Genomic DNA, 23,694 nt, shown 5'->3' with positions numbered 1-23,694 from the left:
TATTGTAAATGACATAATGGCTAAGAATTTTATGACAAGAGAGTCCTAAAAACCTTCCCCAAAATTTCTTACAAAAGAGAATTTACACATATATTATTTATTAGTTGATAACTATGGTGTAGTGTGTTGAATTGTGGCTACCCCAAATTCTATCCATCAGGAATCTCAGAATATGACATTATCTGGAGTAAGGATATTTTCAGATATAACTTTTTAAAAGATTTGTTTATTTATTTGAAAGAGTTAGAGAGCTATAGTCCATCAGCTGGTTTGCTCCCCAAATGGCCACAATGTCTGGGACTGGGCCAGATCAAAGCCAGGAGCCAGAGCCAGAAGCCAGGAGCTTCTTCCAGGTCTCCCACATGAGTGCAGGAACCCAAGGACTTGGGGCATCTTCCTGTGCTTTCCCAGGAACAATAGGAGAGATCTAGATTGGAATTGGAGCAGCTGGGACTTGAGCTGGTGCCCATATGGGGAGCCAGCACCACAGACAGTGGCTTAACTCACTGCACTGCAGCGCTGGCCTCCTTCAGATGTAATTAAGTAAGGATCTGGAGATGAATCATCTTGGATTCCTGTGGTCCCTAAATCCAGTGATGATTATTATTAAAAAAAAAAAAAAACAAAAGGAGAGTATATGGAGACATATAAGGGAAGACCATGAGGAGACGGAAGCAGAACTACCAGTGAAGCCAAGGAAAAGCCAAGGGACACCAAGCATTGCCTACAGCTACCAGAGCTATAAGAGAAGCATGAAGGGCTTCTCCCTCAGAGACTCCTGAAGGGAGACAGACACCTTGGTTTTAGGCTTGTAGCAATTTGTCGTGAAAGCTGTAGGAAATGAATTTATGTGAGTATGATCCTTCTCATTAGATGGGTGAACAGATTGCCTGTACATTTAAAATTCACTAGCACCTATCTTTAATTAGCACAGGACATGAGTGAAGTCAAATACTCATTGTCTAAGAAAAGGCTCATGGACATTAATCTTGTTTTCTTATTAAATGTTTGAAACAAGAGGCTGTTCTAAGGGAGATTTCCAGTTATCTCGAGGCTAATGCTTGTTTGATTAAATTTAGTTGACAAAGATGAATGTTGGGTATCCAGTTGAGTCAGTTTTGCTATCTGTACAGTCTAAACATTGGACATCTCCCATTTTATGTTGCGATGAGTAAACTTTGCCTTGTGTGCTGAGACTTGTGTCTTATAACTTAAAATGTCACAATATTATAATTGTTTTATCACCACTAAAATATGCATAGTACATTTAGGAAAAAGTCTCATAGTACTCATGGGCATTAGTAAAGTTTCCTGCATATCTTCACCATGAATTTATGACTACGGTAGGGAAAGCATGCAGCAAATCTGAAATCAGGAAGATAAGACTCCAGAAGATAATTAGGGCCCTCTCAAAATTAGCAGCAGGCTTTCTATCTTTCTTATGGTATAGAAAACATTAAGTAGAATACGACTTTTAAGAGTCTGTAGGACTATTCAATTTACTTGAAAATTTAAATAATCCTTAAAAGAAACTTACCACAAGAAGATTTAAGGATTTAGAAGGGTTGATTCCACTTAGTCATGAAATGAAATTAGGGTTAAATTAAGCTACCTCTAAAAAATAAAATTTACAGTGACAATAAAAATAAAATTTAGTCTAAAGTAGAAACATTATTTTTATTTAATCTTTTACCAATTCAAGCTAATATGTGCCCCTCTTCTTTTATTGAAGTATTGTATTTTTATAGGAAATGCAAAAGTAGATTTAAAACATGTTTCTTCTTTATGTATATGATTTATTTATTTGAAAGTCAGAGTTACAGAAAGGGAGGGAGAGACAGAGAGAGATTTTCCATCTGCTGGTTTACTCACCAGTTGGCCACAATAGCCAGGACTGGGCCAGGCTGAAGCCAGGAGCTTCTTCCAGGTCTCCACATGGGTAGCAAGAGCTCTGGCACTTGGGCTATCTTCTGCTGCTTTCCCCACGCAATTAGTAGGGAACTGGATCTGAAGAGGAGCAGCCAGGACATGAACCAGCACCCATATGGGATGCCAGCATTGCAGATGGTGGCTCTACCCACTATGCCACAGTGCCAGCCCCAAAATACGTTTTTTCTTGAATTAGTTACTGTTCATAAAAACCACTGTTATTTAAACTTTTCTTTGTACTCTGAAAGAGATAGTCTAAAGAAAACGGACAAAGTCTTACGCATAGTTTGAATATCTGTTGAAAAAACTACCCAAGAGAAGATTGAATTGTGTTATTGGTAATTTTTGAAATATTTATTTTATTTATTTCTTTTTTTTAAAACTTTTATTTAATGAATATAAATTTCCAAAGCACAGCTTATGGATTACAATGGCTTCACCCCCATAACGTCCCTCCCACCCGCAACCCTCCCCTTTCCCACTCCCTCTCCCCTTCCATTCACATCAAGATTCATTTTCATTTCTCTTTATATACAGAAGATCAGTTTAGCATACATTAAGTAAAGATTTCAGCAGTAAGATATTCAAATAAGATAAGAGTCGGTGAACTCAAAAGGCTTCCATAGCCTTGGCAGCTCATGACAAGAGCCTAGGGTGATTACTGAGGCCATAAACAAGAGTGTCAATTTGTTAAGTCAACAACAGGAGTCACTGTGCACTTACTCCTCATGTAGGATCTTTGTCCTTAGTGTGCTGTACATTGAGATTTAATGCTATAACTAGTACTCAAACAGTATTTTTCACTTTATGTTTCTGTGTGGGAGCAAACTGTATTTTATTTATTTCAAAGAGTCACAGATAAAGGGAGAGAGAGAGAAAGACAGAGAGCGCTCTTCTATCTGGTAGTTCACTCCTCAAATGGCTGCAATCTGAAGCCAAGAGCCAGAAACTTCTTCTGGGCCTCCCACATGGGTGCAGGGGCCCAAGACTTGGGCCATCTTCTGCTTTGAGATAGCTGTATCAGAAATGGAGCAGCTAGGATCTGAAATGGTGCCCATATGGGATCCCAGCACCGTAGGCTGGGACTTTAACTGGCTCCTCCACCCCAATTGGTATTTTTTTTTTACTTCGTTAATCTTTCACCATCCCCAAGTCATGCTTCCAAATTGCCACAAAATTTGACATTCTCCACTTTCTTGTAATGTTCATCCAACAGAATCTCTTATTAAACTTCCACTGGAATTATGAAAGTTATCTATGTCCCTCTATTTACAGCAGCTCAATTCACAGTTGGCAAGATATGGAATCAATCCAGATGTCCATGACTGGATAAAGAAAATGTGATATAAATTTATACCCAGTAGAATACCACTAAATCGTAAAAAAATGAAATCTTTTATTTCACAACTGGAAACCATTAGTATCTAGTGCCTAGTCACTTTAGTGAAATAAACTAGACCCAAAAAGACAAATAGCATGTTTTCTCTGATTTGTAGTAAGTAATATATAGAGCACAATAAAAATGTATATGAGTAAAATTGGCATCTTGAGATTTGATTATTTTTAGAGCTTTTGTTTATACTCCTGTGGAATAGTGGTCTTTCTACTTCCTACTTATTGAATCCTTTATTTAGTGGAGGATTGTGCCTGTGATTTTAAAGTAAATTGAAAGCATGTTATAGTTAAATTTAAAAGAATTAAAAAAGGAAGAAAGGAGGAGAGAGAGTAAGATGTATGATTATGTGCTTAAAATTGTATATATGAAATACTTGAAATCTGTTTGCTTTATATAAATTAATAAATAAATATTGCATTTTAAAAATATTTCCCTAATATTTAAGACTCTTTTGGCTGAGTTCATTAAAATGAGATCAATTAACTGATTGATATGTTAATTATCAGAAAGTTGTTAAGTAAAATTTACTTCTAATTACAAATATGGTTTACATCTCTAAGTTAAAAACTAAAATTTTCTACAAAAAGTTCATATTCTCACCAAAAAAACAATACAAAAGATCAACAAAACCAGAAGCTGGTTCTTTGAAAAAATAAACCAAATTGACACACCTTTGGCCCAACTAACCAAAAAAAGGAGAGAAGACCCAAATCTGTAAAATCAAAGATAGTAATGGAAATGTAACAGCAGACACAACAGAAATAAAAAGAATCATCAGAAACCACTACAAAGAGATGTATGCTAACAAATTGGGGAACCTAGAAGAAATGGATAGATTCCTGGACACATACAACCTTCCTAAACTGAGCCGTGAAGATATATAAAATCTAAACAGACCCATAACCATGGAAGAAATTGAATCAGTAATAAATGCACTACCAAAAAAGAAGAGCCCAGGACTGGATGGCTTCACCGCTGAATTTTACCAGACATTTAAAGAACAACTAACCCCAGTTCTTCTCAAATTATTCAAAAAAATGGAAAGGGAGGGAATCCTCCCAAATTCTTTCTAAGAAGCCAATATCACCTTAATTCCTAAGTCTGGAAAAGACACAACAGAGAAAGAAAACTACAGACCAGTCTCCCTGATGAACATAGATGCAAAAATATTCAACAAAATTCTGGCAAACCAAATCCAACTGCACATCAGAAAGATCATTTACCCGGACCAAGTGGGATTTATCCCTGGTATGCAGGGATAGTTCAATATTCGAAAGTCAATCAATGTAATACATCACATTAACAAATTGAGAAACAAAAATCATATGATTATCTCAATAGATGCAGAGAAAGCATTTGACAAAATACAACACCCCTTCATGATGAAAACCCTAAGCAAATTGGGGTTAGAAGGAACATTCCTCAACACAATTAAGGCAATTTATGATAAACCAATGGCCAGCATCATATCAAATGGGGAAGAGTTGGAGGCATTTCCATTGAAAATGGGCACCAGACAGGGATGCCCACTCTCACCATTGCTATTCAATATAGTCCTAGAAGTGTTAGCCAGGGCCATCAGGCATGAAGAAGAAATTAAAGGGATACAAATGGGAAAGGAGGAAGTATCCCTATTTACAGATGACATGATACTATATATAGGGGACCCAATAAATTCATATAAGAGACTATTGGAACTCATGTAAGAGTTTGGTAAAGTAGCAGGATACAAAGTCAATGCTCAGAAATCAACAGCCTTTGTATACACAGACAATGCCGTGGCCGAGGAAGAACTTCTAAGATCAATACCATTCACAATAGCCACACTGTGATACGGCCTTGACTAAACAAGTTCAGAGTTGGTGAACTCAAGGAGCTTCCATAGCCTAGACAGCTCATGGCAAGAGCCTCAGGTGATTGCTGATGTCATGAATAAGAGTGCCAATTGTTAAATCAACAACAGGAATCACTGGGTACATGCTCCCCATGTAGGATCTCTGTCCTTAATGTGTTTTACTATGAAACTTAAAAACAACACTACTAGTTGAATAATACCCTATACGTTGTGCGGTTGGGTGAGGGCAGCCTGTTGAAATCCCTGCTTAGTATATACTAAGTTGATCTCCTGTATATGAAGGTAATTGAAAGTGAAACTCGATGAAGGGCAGGATGGGAGAGGGAGTGGGAGAGGGGAGGGCCGTGGGAGGGAGGGAGGTTGGGGGGGGAAGCCACAACAATACAAAAGTTGCACTTTGTAAATTCACATTTATTAAATAAAAAAATTAAAAAGTTCATATTCTCACTTACTACTCAATATCCTTGGAAAATATTGAAATAAATATATGATAAGAAAATTATTTCCTTCTTAGGAAATACAATTAAAATGAAATAACATCTAATATAAAATATAGCAGAAATATATTTATTATATTTATTCATGCATATAAATCTATTCTAAGCTAGACAATGCTACTGCTTATCCAGTCTTAGTAGTTCTCCAAAACCTAGTATCAATAATTCTGGTTTTCATCAACTATTAAAGGTATCTGTGTTTTGAATTTTCATCCTCTCTTCTTACTTGAATTTTAGTGAAGGTTAAAACATCAGTAGAAAACTGATTTTATATGATTGTCCAATACAAAAATTAAGCCAGCTATCTAAAGACACACAGCAAGTGACCTCAGAACCTAGTTTTTCCAACTGTCTTGAACATTTGTATGCATGCCTTTCACTTCATGAATAATGTAGCCAAAAATTTTTATCTACTAACCATAATTGCTTAGTTTTAATACTTTGCCATTCACAAATAAAAGGACTTACTACAAAATATCTCCAAGTATTTTCTCAATTCAAATTATGTCCACATTTCAGCTCATAGTTTTAAAGATACTTAATTAAAATTCTAGTCAGTGGCACAATCCCAAATTAATTGAATTAACTTAAGTTAATATTTAACCATTTTACTACTATTATTGTGTTTTGCTTGCCACCAATAGTTGTTCTTTCACAGATCAAATCTTGCTACTTTAATTTTCCCTTCTTTTCTCTCCAAATAAAACAAACATAACTTACAGAAGGAACATAGATAGATAATAAGATGAAAATGTTCTTATCACTCTATTATAATTGAAACAGATAATATCATGAGTGAGCTCATTAAAAATCTCTGGACATTGGTACTTTCTATGGACTGTAGACTAAAATGATTCCTCCATAAAATGGACAGAAATAATTTAGAATCTCAGGTAGTTCTTATACCTTTGATCTCTAATTTATATTTCAAGCATTTAGGAATGCAAAATAACATGTTTAAGAAAACGTAAGCATATGTGTTGAATTATTAAAGATCATGTATGAACAATAGTAAAGTTTTAATATAGTTGTGTGTTTCTCATAAGCTTTTGGTATGTCCTCTTGTTGCCTTTGCTCTGATCCCTTAACTTGTGTGTGGCAATTCAAGTCGTGTTTGGTTTTTGTTTGTTTACATTGTTGGTTTTTGACAGGTTATTATCACAGTAAGAATTTCACTTTTTTCCTCTTAACACACATCTTGAGCCCTTAAACTGAACCTGAACTGAATCTGAACCCAGCACAAAGTACTTCTTTCCTGGAATGTGAAGATGTAAGCCTAAGAAAACTTCAGTAAATACAACAGCACTCTCATATCCTCTTCTGTAGACATCCAGTCACCCCTGACCCTGCCATCCTCTCAGCAAATACTGCTGTTAGGAACCCGGACTCTGTCAGGCACCATGATCAAGACCGCACAGCTTCAAAAAATTACCCTCTTTGAGCTTCGACCTGTCTGATCTGTACAACGGGGCTATTCTCATTTCTATTTAGGAAATTACTAGACAGCCCTGACTTCAAGGTGAAGTCATCAGCTTTTCTGTGGAAGGACCATCTGTGGTCCTTCATGGATTTCCTATGGATTCCCCAAGCACCCTATGAGTATTTCTATTGTATCACATCTGTCACTGTGTTCTTTTCCGATTGCTCTTTTAACCTATATACTGTGAACTCCTGCAGAACCATGACTACATCAGGTGTCTAAACATTGAATCAAGTGAAGATGGAATAAACAGACTGAAGGGCATCATTAACACCATTAGCACATCTCATGAAAAAGTAGAATAAATGAGAGACTAATGAATAAATAGGAACAAAATAAACAAGATTAACATCTATACCACTCTTGATGTTTAAACTTATTTAATCTATCTAACAGCTTATACAAGGAGTTGGCAGTAGATCTTTCTTTCTCCTGGACAACTGCACATTATTTATTATTCAACCTATTATTTTCCTAACACTACCTTACTATGCTCCAAAACTCTAGAGTTTATTAACAAATTCAAAATCCTTAATAAATAAATTGAATGCACTAGTTGGATAAAAACAGCAGACATTATTTTCAATAATAATTTTTCAGGCTTTGTTGCTGTATTTGATTGTTCATTGTTACTCATCATCATTCCTGCCCCATTTCATATTTGCTTTTGCAATGCAAGCATGGGACGTGGAAACACCAGGTCCTAGCATCCACTGCCAATGGGACTTGATTTGAATTTTGAATTCATGTGAGATACAGATGGCAGAGAAAAAGAGAAGCTTTATTCTCTGGCAGCAGTAAACACCTGCAGAGGCAAAGTAGTTATGAGAATTGTATCACACACCTACATGTTGTAGGAAGCTGATATCACTAGTTGTATTTTCCTTTGATCCCTAATTTCTTTACCCAGGTCTTTGAATATTTTTGTTAGCATTCCTTATGCTTGAAATTCTCAAAGTAGTTTCTGTTTTCCTAAAAAAAAAAATGAATGTGATATGCTGATTATAATAGAAGTATTTTTCTAATTTGAGAGATTAAAAAAAAAAACAACGAATGATATTAGTCACCATAACATAACTCATTCTCCGAAACCCAAATTCCTGGGACTATATCAAAGGAAATAATAAGGCATGTGAACAATATTTTTCATCTGTTTTTAATTACATGTTGCAACTAACTTTAGTTAATTTGTCACTTGTCAATTTACCATCTTTGATAAAAGGAAGTTCTCAATTTAGAAACAGTCAGAGTTTATCAATCTATTCCTCTGTTTATGTTTAATGTAAAATGTTATATATCCACTGTAACAATTTAACATTTTCTTCTATCACTAATTGTTTGGGGTCTCACATCTTCTGAAATGATATCCTGTCTGAAGTACATCCTTAGAAATTCTTTATTTGAAGGGATGTTGGGTTTATAATCTCTGAATTTACCTTCTCCCCTCCCTCATGCAAACATTTTTGAAAGTCAGTTTGGGTGAAAATAAAGTTACAGAATTACAGCTGTATTTCTACTAGCACTTTGAAGATAATTATCTGTTTTCTTCCAATTTCATTTTGTTCTTGTTTTTACGAAGTTAACAAAGTTGGCTGTCAGTATAAAATGTTCCATGTTGAATGATTGATTATTTTCTGGTTGCGTTTAAGATCTCTTTATCTTGGCCAGTGCCGTGGCTCAATAGACTAATCCTCCGCCTTGTGGAGGATTAAAATAAATTTTAAATGCATTTATAAATTCAATTGGTAAAATGACTAAATCAAAGATAAAGAGTTTTTTTTTCATTTTTTTTAAAATTTTTGACAGGCAGAGTGGACAGTGAGAAAGAGAGAGACAGAGAGAAAGGTCTTCCTTTTGCCGTTGGTTTACCCTCCAATGGCCACCACGGGCACGCTGCGGCCGGCGCACCGTGCTGATCTGATGGCAGGAGCCAGGTACTTATCCTGGTCTCTCATGGGGTGCAGGACCCAAGGACTTGGGCCATCCTCCACTGCACTCCCTGGCCACAGCAGAGAGCTGGACTGGAAGAGGGGCAACCAGGACAGAATCCGGCGCCCCAACCGGGACTAGAACCTGGTGTGCCGGCGCCGCAAGGCGGAGGATTAGCCGGAAGATGTCAAGTTTTTAAAGTGTAGCATTAGAAGTAAGTCTGTAGAAGGGTATGCAGAACTATACAGATTTACAGTTACAAACTGCATATACTTCATAATTACTACTTAATGAACATGGTGATTCTTCCAGCCGTGCCCACCCTCCCACCCATACTCCCTACCCCTCTTCCTCCTCCTTTTCTCATTCTCACTCTTATTTTTTATCGAGATCTATTTTCAATTGACTTTATACATATGCATTTAACTCTACATTAAGTAAAGAGTTCAACAAACAGTATACTAAAAAAAATGTTTCTCAGAAGTGAAGACAAGGGCCGTTCAAGTCATTGCTTCTCAAAGTGTCAATTTCACCTCTACAGATTGCCTTTCAGGCACTCTGTTAGTTATCACAGATCAGAGAGAACATGTGGTACTTTTTGCCAATTTGGGATCGGCTAATTTCCCTAAGTATGATGTTTTCCAGATTCATCTATTTTGTTGCAAATTACCAGATTTCATTCTTTACCACTGTATAATACTCCATAGTGTACATATCCCATAATTTCTTTATCCAGTCTTCTGCTGACAGGCATTTGGGTTGATTCCGTATCTTAGCTAGTGTGAATTGAGCTGCAATAAAAATGGGGGGTGCAGATAACTCTTTCATATGCTGATTTCATTTCCTTTGGGTAAATTCTCAGGAGCGGGATTGCTGGGTCATCTGATAGGTCTGTGTTCAGATTTTTGAGGTATCTCCATAATGTCTTCTCATAGTGACTATACCAGTTTACATTCCCACCAACAATGTATTAGAATACCTTTCCCCACATTCAGCATTTGTTGTTGGAGATTTCTTAAGAAAGCCATTCTAACTCAGTTGAGGTGAAATATTGTGGTTTTGATTTGCATTTCCCTGGCAGCTAATGATCCTGAGCATTTTTTCACATTTCTGTTGGCCATTTGGATTTCCTCTTTTGAAAAATGTGTGTTTAAGTCCTTTGTCCATTGCTTCACTGGGTTGTTTGTTTTGTGGTTGTTGAGTATCTTGATCTCTCTGGTTATTAATCCTTTATCATTTTCATAGTTTGCAAATGATTTCTCCCATTCTTTTGGTTGCCTATTCACTTTACTGAGAGTCTCTTTTGCAGTACAGAAGCTTCTCAATTTGATGCAATCCCGTTTGTGAATTTTGGCTTTGATTGCCTGTGCCTCCAGGGTCTTTTCCAGGAAGTGTTTGCCTGTGCCAATATCTTGCAGGTTTTCTCTGATGTTCTCTAATAATCTGATAGTGTCGGGTCATAGATTTAGATCTTTAATCCATTTTGAGTGGACTTTTGTGTAATGCTTAAGGTAAGGGTCTTACTTCATACTTCTACATGTGGAAATCCAGTTTTCCCAGCACCATTTGTTCAATAGACTGTCCTTGCTCCAGGAATTGGTTTTAGCTCCTTGATCAAATATAAGTTGGTTGTAGATGTTTGGATCAATTTCTAGTGTTTCTGTTCTGTTCCATTGGTTTATCCATCTGTTTCTGTACCAGTACCACGCTGTTTTGATTATAACTGCCCTGTAGTATGTCTTGAAGTCTGGAATTGTGATGCCTCTGGCTTTGTTTTTGTTCTATAAATTGCTTTAGCAATTCAAGGTCTCTTGTGCCTCCATATGAATTTCAGCATCATTTTTTCTTGATCTGAGAAGAATGTCTTTGGTTTTTTTTTTGATTGATATCACATTGAATCTGTAATTTACTTTTGGAAGAATGGATATTTTGATGAACATGGATATTTCCATGAACATGGAAGATTTGCCCATTTTTAAAAATAGCTTCTTCTATTTATTTGATGTTTTTTTAATTTTCTTCATAGAGATCTTTGACATCCTTGGTTAAGTTTATTCCAAGGTATTTTAGTTTTAGTAGCTATTGTGAATGTGATTGATCTTAGAAGTTCTTTTTCAACTATGGCATTGTCTGTGTTTACAAAGGCTGTTGATTTTTTTATGTTGATTTTATATCCTATGACTTTACCAAACTCTTCTATGAGTTCCAGTAGTCTCTTAGTAGAATCTTTTGGATCCCCTATATATAGAATCATGTCATCTGCAAATATGGTTAGTTTGACTTCCTCCTTCCCAATTTGTATCCCTTTGATTTTTTTTTTCTTGCCTAATGGCTCTGGCTAAAACTTCCAGGACTACATTGAATAACAGTAGTGACAGTGAGCATCCTTGTATGGTTCCAAATATCAGTAAGAATACTTCTAACTTTTCCCATTCAATAGGATGCTGGCTATGGGTTTGTCATAAATTGCCTTGATCATGTTGAGGAGTATCACATTGATTGATTTGGGAATGTTGAACCATCCCTGCATACCAGGGATAAACCCCATGTGGTCTGGATGAATGATATTTCTGATGTGTTGTTGGATTCAATTGCCTAGAATTTTGTTGAAGATTTTTGTGTCTATGTTCATTAGAGAAATTGGTCTGTAGTTCTTTCTCAGTTGCATCTTTTTCAGGTTTAGGAATTAAGGTGATGCTGGATTCATAGAAAGAATTTGAGAGAATTCTCTCCCTTTCAATTGTTTTGAATAGCTTGAGAAAAAATTGAAGTTAGTTCTTTAAATGTCTGGTGAAATTCAGAAGTGAAGCCATCCAGTCCTGGGCTTTTCTATGTTGGGAGGGTCTATATTACTGATTCAATTTCCATCTTGGTTATGGGTCTGTTTAGGTTTTTTATGTCTTCCTGGCTCAAATTAGGTATATTGTATGTGTCCAGGAATCTAACCATTTCTTCTAGGTTTCCCAGTTTGTTGGCATACAATTCTTTGTAGTAATTTCTGATGATTCTTTGTATTTCATTGGTGTCGGTTGTTACATTTCCTTTTTCATCTCTAATTTTATTAATTTTGGACTTCTCTCCCCTTGGTTTGGTAAGTTGGGCCAGTAGTGTTTCAATTTTATTTATTTTTTCAAAAAAAAAAAAAAAACCAGCTCTTCATTTTGCTGATCTTTTGTATTTTTATTGGATTTGATTTTGTTTATTTCTTCTCTAATTTTAATTATGTCTTTTCTCCTACTGATTTTGAGTTTGATTTGCTGTTGTTCTTCTAGATCCTTGAGATGCATTGATAGAACATATTTGGTGCCTTTCCAATTTCTTAAATAGGCACAGTTGCTATAAACTTTCTTCTTAACACTGCTTTTGCTGTATCCCATAATTTTTGATATGTGTGCTGTCATTTTTATTTATTTCCAGATATTTTTAGATTTCTCTTTTGATTTCTTCAATGAGAACTTTAGGAGCATGTTGTTCAGTCTCCATGTGTTTGTACATGCTCTAGAGATTCCTGAGTTGCTCATTTCCAGCTTCACTACATTGTGGTCAGAGAAGATGCATGGTATGATTTTGATTTTTTTTAAATTTACTGAGCCTTGCTTTATGGCCTAGCATGTGGTCAATCCTAGAGAAAGTTCCATGCACTGGCGAGAAGAATGTATATTCTTCAACTGTCAGATGGAAAGTTCTGTAGATATCTCTTAGGTCCAAACAACTATGTTGTTTCCTTGCTGATTTTCTGTCTGATTGATCTGTCCATTGCTGAAAGTAACGTATTGAAGTTGCCTGTTACTATTGTAATGGAGTCTAAGTCCCCCTTCAGATCCTTTAATATTTCTTTTAAACAGCCAAGTGCCCTGTGATTAGGTGCATATATGTTTATAATAGTTACACCTTCCTGTTGAATTAATCTCTTAATCATTACATAGTACCCTTCTTTGTCTCTTTTAAGAGTTTTGTGTTAAAATCTATTTTGTCTGATATTAGGATGGCTACACCAGTTCTTTTTTGGTTTCTGTTGGCATGTAATATCTTATTTTATCCTTTCACTTTCACTGTGTATATCTTTGTTGGTGAGATGTGTTTCTTGTAGGCAGCAAATAGATGGGTTTTATTTTTTAGTCCTTTCGGCTAGTCTGTGTCTTTTAACTGGAGAGTTGAGGCCATTTACCTTCAAAGTGTCTCTCGATAAGTCACGACTTTGCCCTGCCATTTTTCCATAAATATTCCTGTTTTTTACTTTGGATTTCCTTGTACTTTTACTGGGATATTTTCTTCCTTTACCTTCTTTCATAGTGATGTGTCTGTGTGCAGCAAGTCCTTAAGCATCTTTTGCAAGGCTGGACATGTGGTGACAAATTCTGAAGCTGATCCCACCACTGCTGCTGCGGTCATCCTGCTTGCCTCTCCCCTCCCTGGACAGCTGCAAGAGGAGAGGAGCCCTGGCGACAGCCCAGCCCCTGAGCCCATTACTTTGGCCACCCCCTCCAGCCCTTGCCCCAGGAACAATGGGGACCCAGTGGTGCCAGAGCTCCCAGCAGCTGAGCCTGAGGAGGCTGGGACCTCAGCAGCTGCCTCTGTCCTGAGCAAGGTCGGCAGGGGCTCAGCAGGAGGACTGGCAGGAGGATCCTCAGGTTCCTCCTGCAGGTCTGCTGCATCCTGCCAGCCCCAGCCCCTGCAGCTGAAATGTGCCCCCCCCAGTAGCCTACCTCAGGGCACGTGAAGAACAGGGGTCTGCCTGCTGAGCTGTCTGAGGATTTTCATTTACTTGAGACTTTTGTGTGCTCATAAATAAAAATCATAACTGTATGCAAAAATAAATTAAAAAGTTAAAAATTTTAAAAAGAAATTAATATATTTTGTTTTGAATATCTACATCTGTTGCCCTTGTAATTCTGACTTTTAGTGTATTTAATGCTTCTTTCTACCACTTAGGTGGCTTTTTATCCCTCATGTGTTTCCTGGTGTCCTTATTATGGGCTTGTGTTCCTATGTATCTGTAGAGATTAGGATATTATCATTGTAATGGTTTCCCTGTGAGGATTTGTTTGTTTCTTCCAAGTTCCTGGGGGCATTCTCAACAGATGACTACTTTAAAATACAGATTCTTTAAAATACAGATTCAAACCACAGAATTACGCATTTCTGGTGCAAAACTGTGGAAGTACAGGATTTTGATCTAGAATTCTCAAGAGACTGGGTTTCTCCCCTGCTCCATTCTGAGCCAGCACCTAAGCAGACAAGGCACACAGTGTGAAAATACAGTATGTTGTCATTTCCTGTTTGTGTAACCAGCACTGCCTTCGAGAGAGAGCATGTGTACACTTCCATCCGCTGGTTCACTCACCAAATAGCCCCAACAGCCTGGACAGGGGTGGGGCGGAAGCCAGGAGCCTGCACTGCCATCCCGTTCTCCCACTTGGGTGGCAGGATCCCAAGCACTGGGGCCATCTGTTGCTGCTTCCCCAGGAACATTAGCAGGGAGCTGGATCGGACGTGGAGCAGCTGGGACTGAAACCTGCACTCATACAGCTTAACCCATTGAACCACAATGCTGTGTCTTTTTTTTTTAAGAACTATTTTATTTATTTGAAAGATAGAGTCACAGAGAGAGGTAGAGCCAGAGAGAGAGAGGTCTTCCATTCCGGTGGTTCACTCCCCAAATGACCACAATGACCAGAGCTGAGCTGATCCGAAGTCAGGAACCAGGAGCTTCTTCCAGGTCTCACAAGCGGATGCAGGGGCCCAAGGAGTTGGCTCATCTTCTACTGCTTTCCCAGGCCATAGCAGAGAGCTGGATTGAAAGAGGAGCAGCCGGGACACGAACCGGCGCCCTTATGGAATGCTGGCACTGCAGGCTGGGGCTTTAACCCACTGCACCACAGCACCGGCCCCAATGCTGTGTCTTTAGTGTTGTCTTCTCAGTCCCCTGGGCAGATAGAGAAAATGACTTTGGGGCAGTGGATAACTGGAGTGCTTACTTTCCACTGACATTCTCTTTTCATTTTGTTTCTAGTGCCTTTTCCTAGACAATGAGCCTGAGTGAGCCTGGATAAGCCTTAAAAGCATAGTTTTTATCCAGCGTTGTAGGTGTTTGTACTTGGAAGGATTTTTCTGCTCATCTTGCGTGGTGGTGGAAAGGAAAGTCTTTACATTAATTTTATAATTCAACAAAAAATAGAATACTCTAAAAAGAAATAAGAAAGGGATCTGCTAAGACATTCTCTCTCTTGGGTAATATTTTCAACTGTTAAATAAAGTATTTTCTCAATATGATGGTAGGCGCCAGAACTGTCATTTTCATAAAATGAGATTTCAACATTTTCCTTTGCATATTTTGCCTTTTCTTTATGAAAATCGTGCTCTCTTTACAAGGCAACTTGAATCAGATTCTTTTTTTTTTAAACCAGGGCTCAGGATGTGCTTTTTGGCTCTGTCCTAGTAGCCTCTCTAATTCCTGGGCTGCCTTTTCCAGTTTCAAGACCTATGTGCTTCATTTTTCCCCAGGAGAAGAATGCATGAAACATTTTTATGAGCAAGGTTCAAATACAACACATAGATTTCTGAAATGAACTGAAAATCAAAACAAAATTGATACTTTCAATATTTCTGATAAAGTCGCAATAGTTCATTAAGACAAAATATCAGGAGGCCAGTGTTGTGGCATAGTGGGTAAAGCCTGCAGTGCCAGCATCCCATATGGGTGCCAGTTCTAGTCCAGGCTGCTCCTCTTCCAATCCAGCTCTCTGCTGTGGCCTGGGAAAGCAGTAGGAGATGGCCCATGTCCTTGTGCTCTTGCACCCGTGTGGGAGACCCGGAAGAAGCTCCTGGCTCCTCGCTTTGGGTCGGCCGAGCTTCAGTCACTGCAGCCAATTGGGGAGTGAACCAGCAGATGGAAGACCTTTCTCATTGTCTCTCCCTCTTTCTGTCTGTAACCCTACCTCTCAAAATAAAAAAGACAAAATACTTTCCACCTCCTACATTAGTGAGTGTTATGTGGGAGAATAATGAAAATCATTAAGCCTTATCCCAACTCTGCAGCTTAATTAGAGGCATATTATTTTCTTCTTTTGTGCTTTGCATCTTTAAATGATGAAAGTAAAATATGGAAACAAAATAAACTACTACCTATTACAATGTGCTAAACAAAAGACAGCACTGCACTAATGTATAATTTTAATTTGTTTTTGCACTTCTTTGAAAAATTATAAACTTATCTTTCTACACAGATGACTCTCTTTGTCATAGGTGAGAAGATTATGTTACTTTGGCATATTTCTTATACTTTAAAGGCTCATAGAAGTTCACTTTCAAAACTTTTCTAAATTTTGAGTAAATATGGATTTCTGAATGTGATGGTCATTAAGGCTATGATTTTTTTGTTGTTGTTGACAGGCAGAGTGGACAGTGAGAGAGAGAGACAGAGAGAAAGGTCTTCCTTTTGCCGTTGGTTCACCCTCCAATGGCCGCCGCGCCGCGCTGATCCGATGGCAGGAGCCAGGAGCCAGGTGCTTTTCCTGGTCTCCCATGGGGTGCAGGGCCCAAGCACCTGGGCCATCCTCCACTGCACTCCCTGGCCACAGCAGAGGGCTGGCCTGGAAGAGGGGCAACCGGGACAGAATCCGGCGCCCCGACCGGGACTAGAACCCGGTGTGCCGGCGCCGCTAGGCAGAGGATTAGCCTAGTGAGCCGCGGCGCCGGCCAAGGCTATGATGTTTTTGCTTTATTTCAATTTCTGTATGCAAGAATTCCCTGGAGCAGCAGACAGCCATGCTGTTGAGAAAGATGCTTGGGAGATCCAGTTTCTGGAAGTTTGGGGTTGTTCATATGTCCAGGGTCTAGGTAGAGGCAACGTTAAGGAATGTATGCATCTCTGTAAAAGGCATTCATTTAATCAATCACTACTTTTGTATTGGCTTTGCCATGAAAGGAAGCAGGAATAAGACAACTTTTATGATATTTGAAGAACTGGGAAGACGTTCCCTAAGTATATGTTCCATTGTATTTTCTTCCAGGCTTAGCTTTATTAGACTTCTGACCATTTGCCTACCTACTTCAGTGAGCTGATTTTCTTTCCCTCCCTCCCTCCTTTTCCTCCATTCCTTCCAGCAAATGCATACTTAAATGGAAACATACTACCCTCATTCCATTAGGAGTTCAATCTATCAAGACTCATATTTTCAACCACTCAGTAGCTTGAAATAATATCAAATCAAGAAACTTAGAGAATAGCAAACAAGTGTTAGCATTGGGAACCTGAACCTGTTCTGTAATAGCATCACCAATGTCACCTGTCCAAGGATTTCTTCAGGATGATAGCTTTACTACCTTGAAATTTTAATGTATTTGAGTGTGATTGTCAACCATCAGAATGATCTACATATACTTATTAATATGTAAGTTCCTGGAGCTTATTTGTATTGAAAGGATGTGATTTGATAAGTTTGGACTGGGAATTCTATTTTGATAACTCAAAATTCTTTTCAGAATACCCAGTGTGATTAATACACTAGAGTTATGAGCTAGAGTCCCAATTTGCCATTCTCTACCTCTATGATTTTGGGAAAGATACTAGTCTCCTTATACTCCCATTTTCTCATCTGTAAAGCTGACATAACAATAGTGCTAACCTCAGATAGTGTTATCTTTAGGGGGAGGGACTAAAGTGCCTAGAACTATACCTTGAACATAAGTAACATCCCATAATGTTAACTATTATGATTTTCCTCTTTACAATATGTTAATCGCATAGCAAAAAACTCACTGGTCCTTCCTCTGATAATGTCTTTGTTGGCAGCTGGTGTTAGTTTTCTATTTTAAAAATGATAGAGTCAAAGACTCCTAAATTATAGAATGTGTGTTCACATAGCGAAATATTTTGTAAAGCCCAGAAATCTTGCAAAAAAGTGGAGTTAGAGGGGAGGAACTAAGCTGGAGAAGAGAAAACAGTATTACAAAAAGAGTTTTGAACCATTAGAATGAGCGTATAATTGTAGCTTCCTTTATATGGACTTTCATATTTTTATTCTTTTTTTAATTTTTATTTATTTGTTTATTTGACAGATAGAGTTAGACAGTGAGAGAGAGAGACAGAGAGAAAAGTCTTCCTTCCATTGGTTCACCCCCCAAATGGCCGCCACGGCCGGAGCTATGCCAATCCGAAGCCAGGAGCCAGGTGCTTCCTCCTGGTCTCCCATGCGGGTGCAGGCACCCAAGCACTTGGGCCATCCTCCACTGCTTTCCCGGGCCACAGCAGAGAGCTGGACTGGAAGAGGAGCAACCAGGACTAGAACCCGGCGCCCATATGGGATGCTGGTGCTGCAGGCGGAGGATTAACCAAGTGAGCCATGGTGCCATCCCGCTTTTATTCTTTTTTAAAAGCTATCATATCTTTGATTGGCTGAACCGTTCTGTTAAAATTGGTCACCTTTTACTTGTGTACTATATCCTATGCAGAAATACCTTAAGTTATGTACACTCAGTAAATACCTTTGAACAAGTTTTACAAATTTGTGTTTGTAGTAGCCATTAACGTATTCTTACTCTTTTATATGTCACTGCATCTACATTGTGGGCTTTTTTTTTTTTTTCAATATATCAAAGTTAGTGAAATTGTAAGCTATCCCTATGAGAGAGTATTTTAAAACAGAATGAAATATATGATGGCTGGTCACAGAGACATGGTACAGAGGATTAAGGTGCTACTTGCAACACCAGCAACGCACATCCAGAGTAATGGCTCCAGTCCTTTCTGCTCTGCTTCTGATTCAGCTTCTGTTCTAGCTTCCTGCTAATAAGCCTGGGAAGTCAGGGGGTGATGGCCCAAGTGCTTGCACCCGTGCTACCCACATAGGAGACCCAGATGGAGTTCATGGTTCTGGACTTCAGCCTGACTCAGCTGGGGAGAAAACTAGCAGATTGAAAGTAGATCTCTCTCTCTCTCTCTCTCTCTCTCTCTCTCTCTCTCTCTCTCTTTCTCTCTCTCTCTCTCTCTCTCATACCCAGTGTGATTTCAGATTTCTAGAGAGAAAGAGAGAGAGAGATCTACTTTCAATCTGATATATATATGTATACATACATATATATATATATATATCCCTTCTCGCCCCCTTTCTCTCCATTGCTCTTTTAAATAAACAAATAAATACACAAGACACAAATAACCCTTTATGAAAGCATATGGAAGGGCTGGTGCCGTGGCTCACATGGTTAATCCTCCACCTTGTGGCACCGGCATCCCATATGGATGCCAGGTTCTAGTCCCGCGTGCTCCTCTTCCAGTCCAGCTCTCACCTGTGGCCCAGGAGGGCAGCGGAGGATGGCCCAAGTGCTTGGGCCCCTGCACCCACATGGGAGACCAGGAGGAAGCACCTGGCTCCTGGCTTTGGATCGGCCCAGTGCCAGCCATAGTGTCCATTAGGGGAGTGAACCAATGTCTTTGTCTCTCTCTCTCACTGTCTATAACTCTGCCTGTCAAATAAATAAAAACTAAAAAAAAAAAAAAAGTATATGGAGACTTACAAGTCACCACTTTTGTTTCCAAAGTATGTATGTTTAATGGAATACCAGCACTTGAATAATGATGTTAGAATTAAATATTTGCAACTAAAATGGTCAATAAAACTTATTTTAATACAAATGAAAAACATGGATATCCCTTATGATAATACATTTAATGGGTTTACCAAATATGAGAGTTGATAAAATCTTATAGTTTTGCCAAAGCACAGAGACATTATGCTTACCAGGGCAAAGGATAACAGAGTTTATTTTGAACTCTGGATAAGGAGATGATTTCTCTAACAATAAAGATGTAGGTGTTTTTTGCTTCTCAGTTCTTCCCTCAATCTATGTGTATCTCTTTCTTACAAATTTTACCAAAAGTAGCAAGAAGAAACCAGGCCACGCTTTCACAACTTTGCTTAGAAATTGCCTTAGCTAAATATCCAAGATTATTATTCCAGCCTATCTGCAGGGCATAATTAAGGTTAGGTTTTCTGCTACTGTTTACCAGAAATACCCTAGCTTCCAATTTCCAACAGCACTTTCCTCGTTTCTGAGTCCTCACCAGCCGCACTTTGAATGTCTTCAGTAGAAGTTTGTTCGTTCATGTATTAAGATGATAAGGTAAAAAAAAAAAATAAGGTGTTCTCTCCTGTGTGTCTTCTTCCTTCTGAAGGGTCACTAGCAGAGGTAGCATTCATATTCCTACAAGCAATGTGCTCAAGGAAATCTTGGCTTTTCAAAAGTTGTCTCCACAAAATTTGTGCAGCCTCTGCCACTGCTGGGTTCCCAAGATGCTTTCACATTTTTAGGTATTTGTTACAGCATTATCTATTTCCAAGAATCAAACTTTCCAAGAGATTCCTATTGTTGTTTACCAAATTACCCCAAGTTTAATGTTTAAACAACAACAACAAAAATTATCTTTAATTTGTAGGAGTAGGAGTCTGAAAGGAGTCTCACTAGACCAAAGCCAAGATGACAGCAAGGCTGTTTTATTTTCTGGTAATTCTAAAGGAGAGAATTTTCTGGCCTTACCCTGCTTGCATAGGCTGCATACATTTCAACAATTTTCAAAGCCCCAAATTGCTGGTCAAGTCATTTCTGACCATAGCATCACTCCAACTCTCTCTCTTAATCTGCCACTGGCTCCCTTGCCTTCATCTTTCTCTAATAATTACATTATTCCCATCCTGATAATCTGGAATAATCCCCCATCTCAAAATTAGCTAATTAGCAGCCCTAATTTCACCTGCATCCCAAATTCCTCCTTGCCATGCAACAAGCATAGTTTCTGAGGACTAATGTGTGGATTTCCCTGGAAAGCCATTAATTTGCCTACCTCTCTTTTTACTGCTAAAAAAAAAATCTCTTTTGCAAAAAAATAGAAGACAACATGTCTGCCACCATTAGTATCTCCTCAAATGCAGATTGTTTCATGAATGTTTATACGAGGACTAGAAATTTATAAACTCCAAATTTTTATGGTGTTCTTTTTCCAGCTAAGCTTTCAAATTTTAAAAGAAACAATTTATGTGCTAGCATATTCCTACTACAACTTTCAGTGTAGAATATCTAACTAACTGTGTTAAAACTATCAGAAATAGGGGCAGGCATTACGGCACAGTGGGTTAAAAGCTGTTACCTTGGATGCCCACACTGCTTCTCAGAGTGCTGGTTTGAGTCATAACTACTCTGCTTCTGATCCCGCTTCCTGTTAATGTGCCTGGAAAGCAGTAGAGGTTGGTTCAAGTACTTGTGTTCCTGCCACTCACATTAGAGATCTTAAAGGAATTCTTGACCCTTGACTTCAGTCCATCCAAGCCCCAAGCATTGCAGCCATTTGGGGAGTAAACTAATGGATGGAAGATTTCTCTTTCTCTCTCAAAAAAATTTTTTTAAAACAAAAGCCTAATTAGAAATCAGTAATAATTAAGAAGAGGAGAGAAAAGCGTCATGACGAGTTAGAAATTTATCATTTCTTTCTTGTGTTTGACAGGTTATCTTGATTTGGTAAAGAATAAAGCATAGTTATGCCCCTGAAACACACACATATGTCATTCATATGTGAGTGTGACATATATGTAGATATGTTTGTTGTCTTATATATGTATGTCAGAGGGAAAACTAGATCTTATTTTCACTTCCACTCTCTTACTATTCTCGTTCTCTGTCTTTCAATTTTCTTTGGTCTATGAACTTACTATGGTCTGTGAAGTCTGTAGAGATGGATCCATTACTTTCATTATTTGAACAGACATGACAATAATAATCCATAAGAATGAAGATGCTAGCTCTAAAAACCCCTTGATTTAGAAAGATGCACAGAACTCATTTTGAGATTTAGTATACTTAATGTCTTGATTTTAGATCAGTGATCCTCAAACTTTAATACGTCCAGAATCACTTGAGGATTTTGTTAAGTACACATCTGACTTCATTGGTTTGAGCCAAAGCTTGAGGTTTTGTATTTCTAACAGGATCCCAGGTCATGCTGTTGCTACTAATATATAAACTTGGCCATGAGTAGCTATGACTCAGATTGTATCTCTGGTTGTCATTGTCACTGCATTTTCAAGTGTGAAAATAATATGCATTCAAATGCTTTTGTGCTATTGTCAATGGTGGGTATAGGAAAATCAAAGCTTCTTGAGAAGAAACAAGTATCTTGAGTTTTTCTGCCTGAGTTCAATAAAGCTTTAAGGGCGCTACTTTCCACTGAATAACTGCCCTTGTTAACATTTTTATCAAGTTGTCATGACAACAGTCATACTCTCAATAAAGGAAAGTTTTTTTTTTTTAATTTGACAGATGGAGTTAGACAGTGAGAGAGAGAGAGACAGAAAGAAAGGTCTTCCTTCCATTGGTTCACCCCGCAAATGGCTGCTACGGCCGGAGCTATGCCGATCCGAAGCCAGGAGCCAGGTGCATCCTCCTGGTCTCCCATGCGGGTACAAGCACCCAAGCACTTGGGCCATCTTCCGCTGCCTTCCCGGGCCACAGCAGAGAGCTGGACTGGAAGAGGAGCAACCGGGACTAGAACCTGGCACCCATATGGGATGCCGGTGCCACAGGCGGAGGATTAATCAAGTGAGCCATGGCACTGGCCCTGGAAAGTTGGTTTTAATCTACCTGTCAACTACAATTCAAGAGACTGAAGATCTCTATCCACTCAACAGTCCTATTATGAACCACGGTCATTGCTAGGCATTGAGGCTTTGAAGATTCCTTCCCTAACATCGAGGAACTCTTAGTTTTTAGTATTTGGGACTTAAACACAAGGAGTTTGGTGTGCAATAAAATTTGATGATGGTAAAGGCAGAAATGAATGAGCTAAGCAAGTCATATCTGAGAATGAAAGAGTTATCAATATGAGTAGCATCTGTAGGGGAAGATTAAATCAACTAGAAAAAATCTTTATGCTAGCTAACAACTCATGACAACCAGAGGACAGGCGAACCAGGGCCTGTAGACCCAACCTGTCTTCCCACCACATCTCCCTGTACTTTACCTATTTTTTATTTTGCTAAATGGCATCCCTCCCCATTTCATGAATATCAGTGCCATGCCTTCTCTCACCCATACCTTTGTTTACATTTTCCTTCCCAGAACAAAAAAAAATGAACCTCCCTCTCTTTCACCTGTTTCCAAACAGATCATAATCCTCCAACACTGGCGTCTCATGCTGGTCCATTTCGATGTATTTTCCCTGTGAGCAGATATTTCTTCTTCCTGTGAGCACTCATAGCACTTAATTTACTTTAAAACACAGTATGATCACTACCTTTTAATTATGGGATACTGGGCATTCCTTTTCGTTTTTGCTGGCAGGCTTAGGGACTCTGAGTACAAGCACACTACTGATTTTAGAGGGTATCACAAGTCAGAAACAAAGGCAGAGAAGCTACTGAGATGGCAGAAATATTTTAAAAATGCATCCCAACAGCTCTGCACATTTGCTGTACACTAAGGCAAACGTTTCTATAGCTACCCACTTGCTTTTTTTTTTTTTTCTGCGTTGTTGGCTCTACTAATTTTGTTCCTGATTTATTTAAATGCCACCCCTCCTCTCTTTTTTTCTGATTCCACTGATGTTTCCTGTGAGGCA

Source organism: Oryctolagus cuniculus, chromosome 8, assembly GCF_964237555.1.
Source record: "Oryctolagus cuniculus chromosome 8, mOryCun1.1, whole genome shotgun sequence".
NCBI classification, from domain to species: domain Eukaryota; kingdom Metazoa; phylum Chordata; class Mammalia; order Lagomorpha; family Leporidae; genus Oryctolagus; species Oryctolagus cuniculus.
This window is presented reverse-complemented; position numbering follows the sequence as displayed.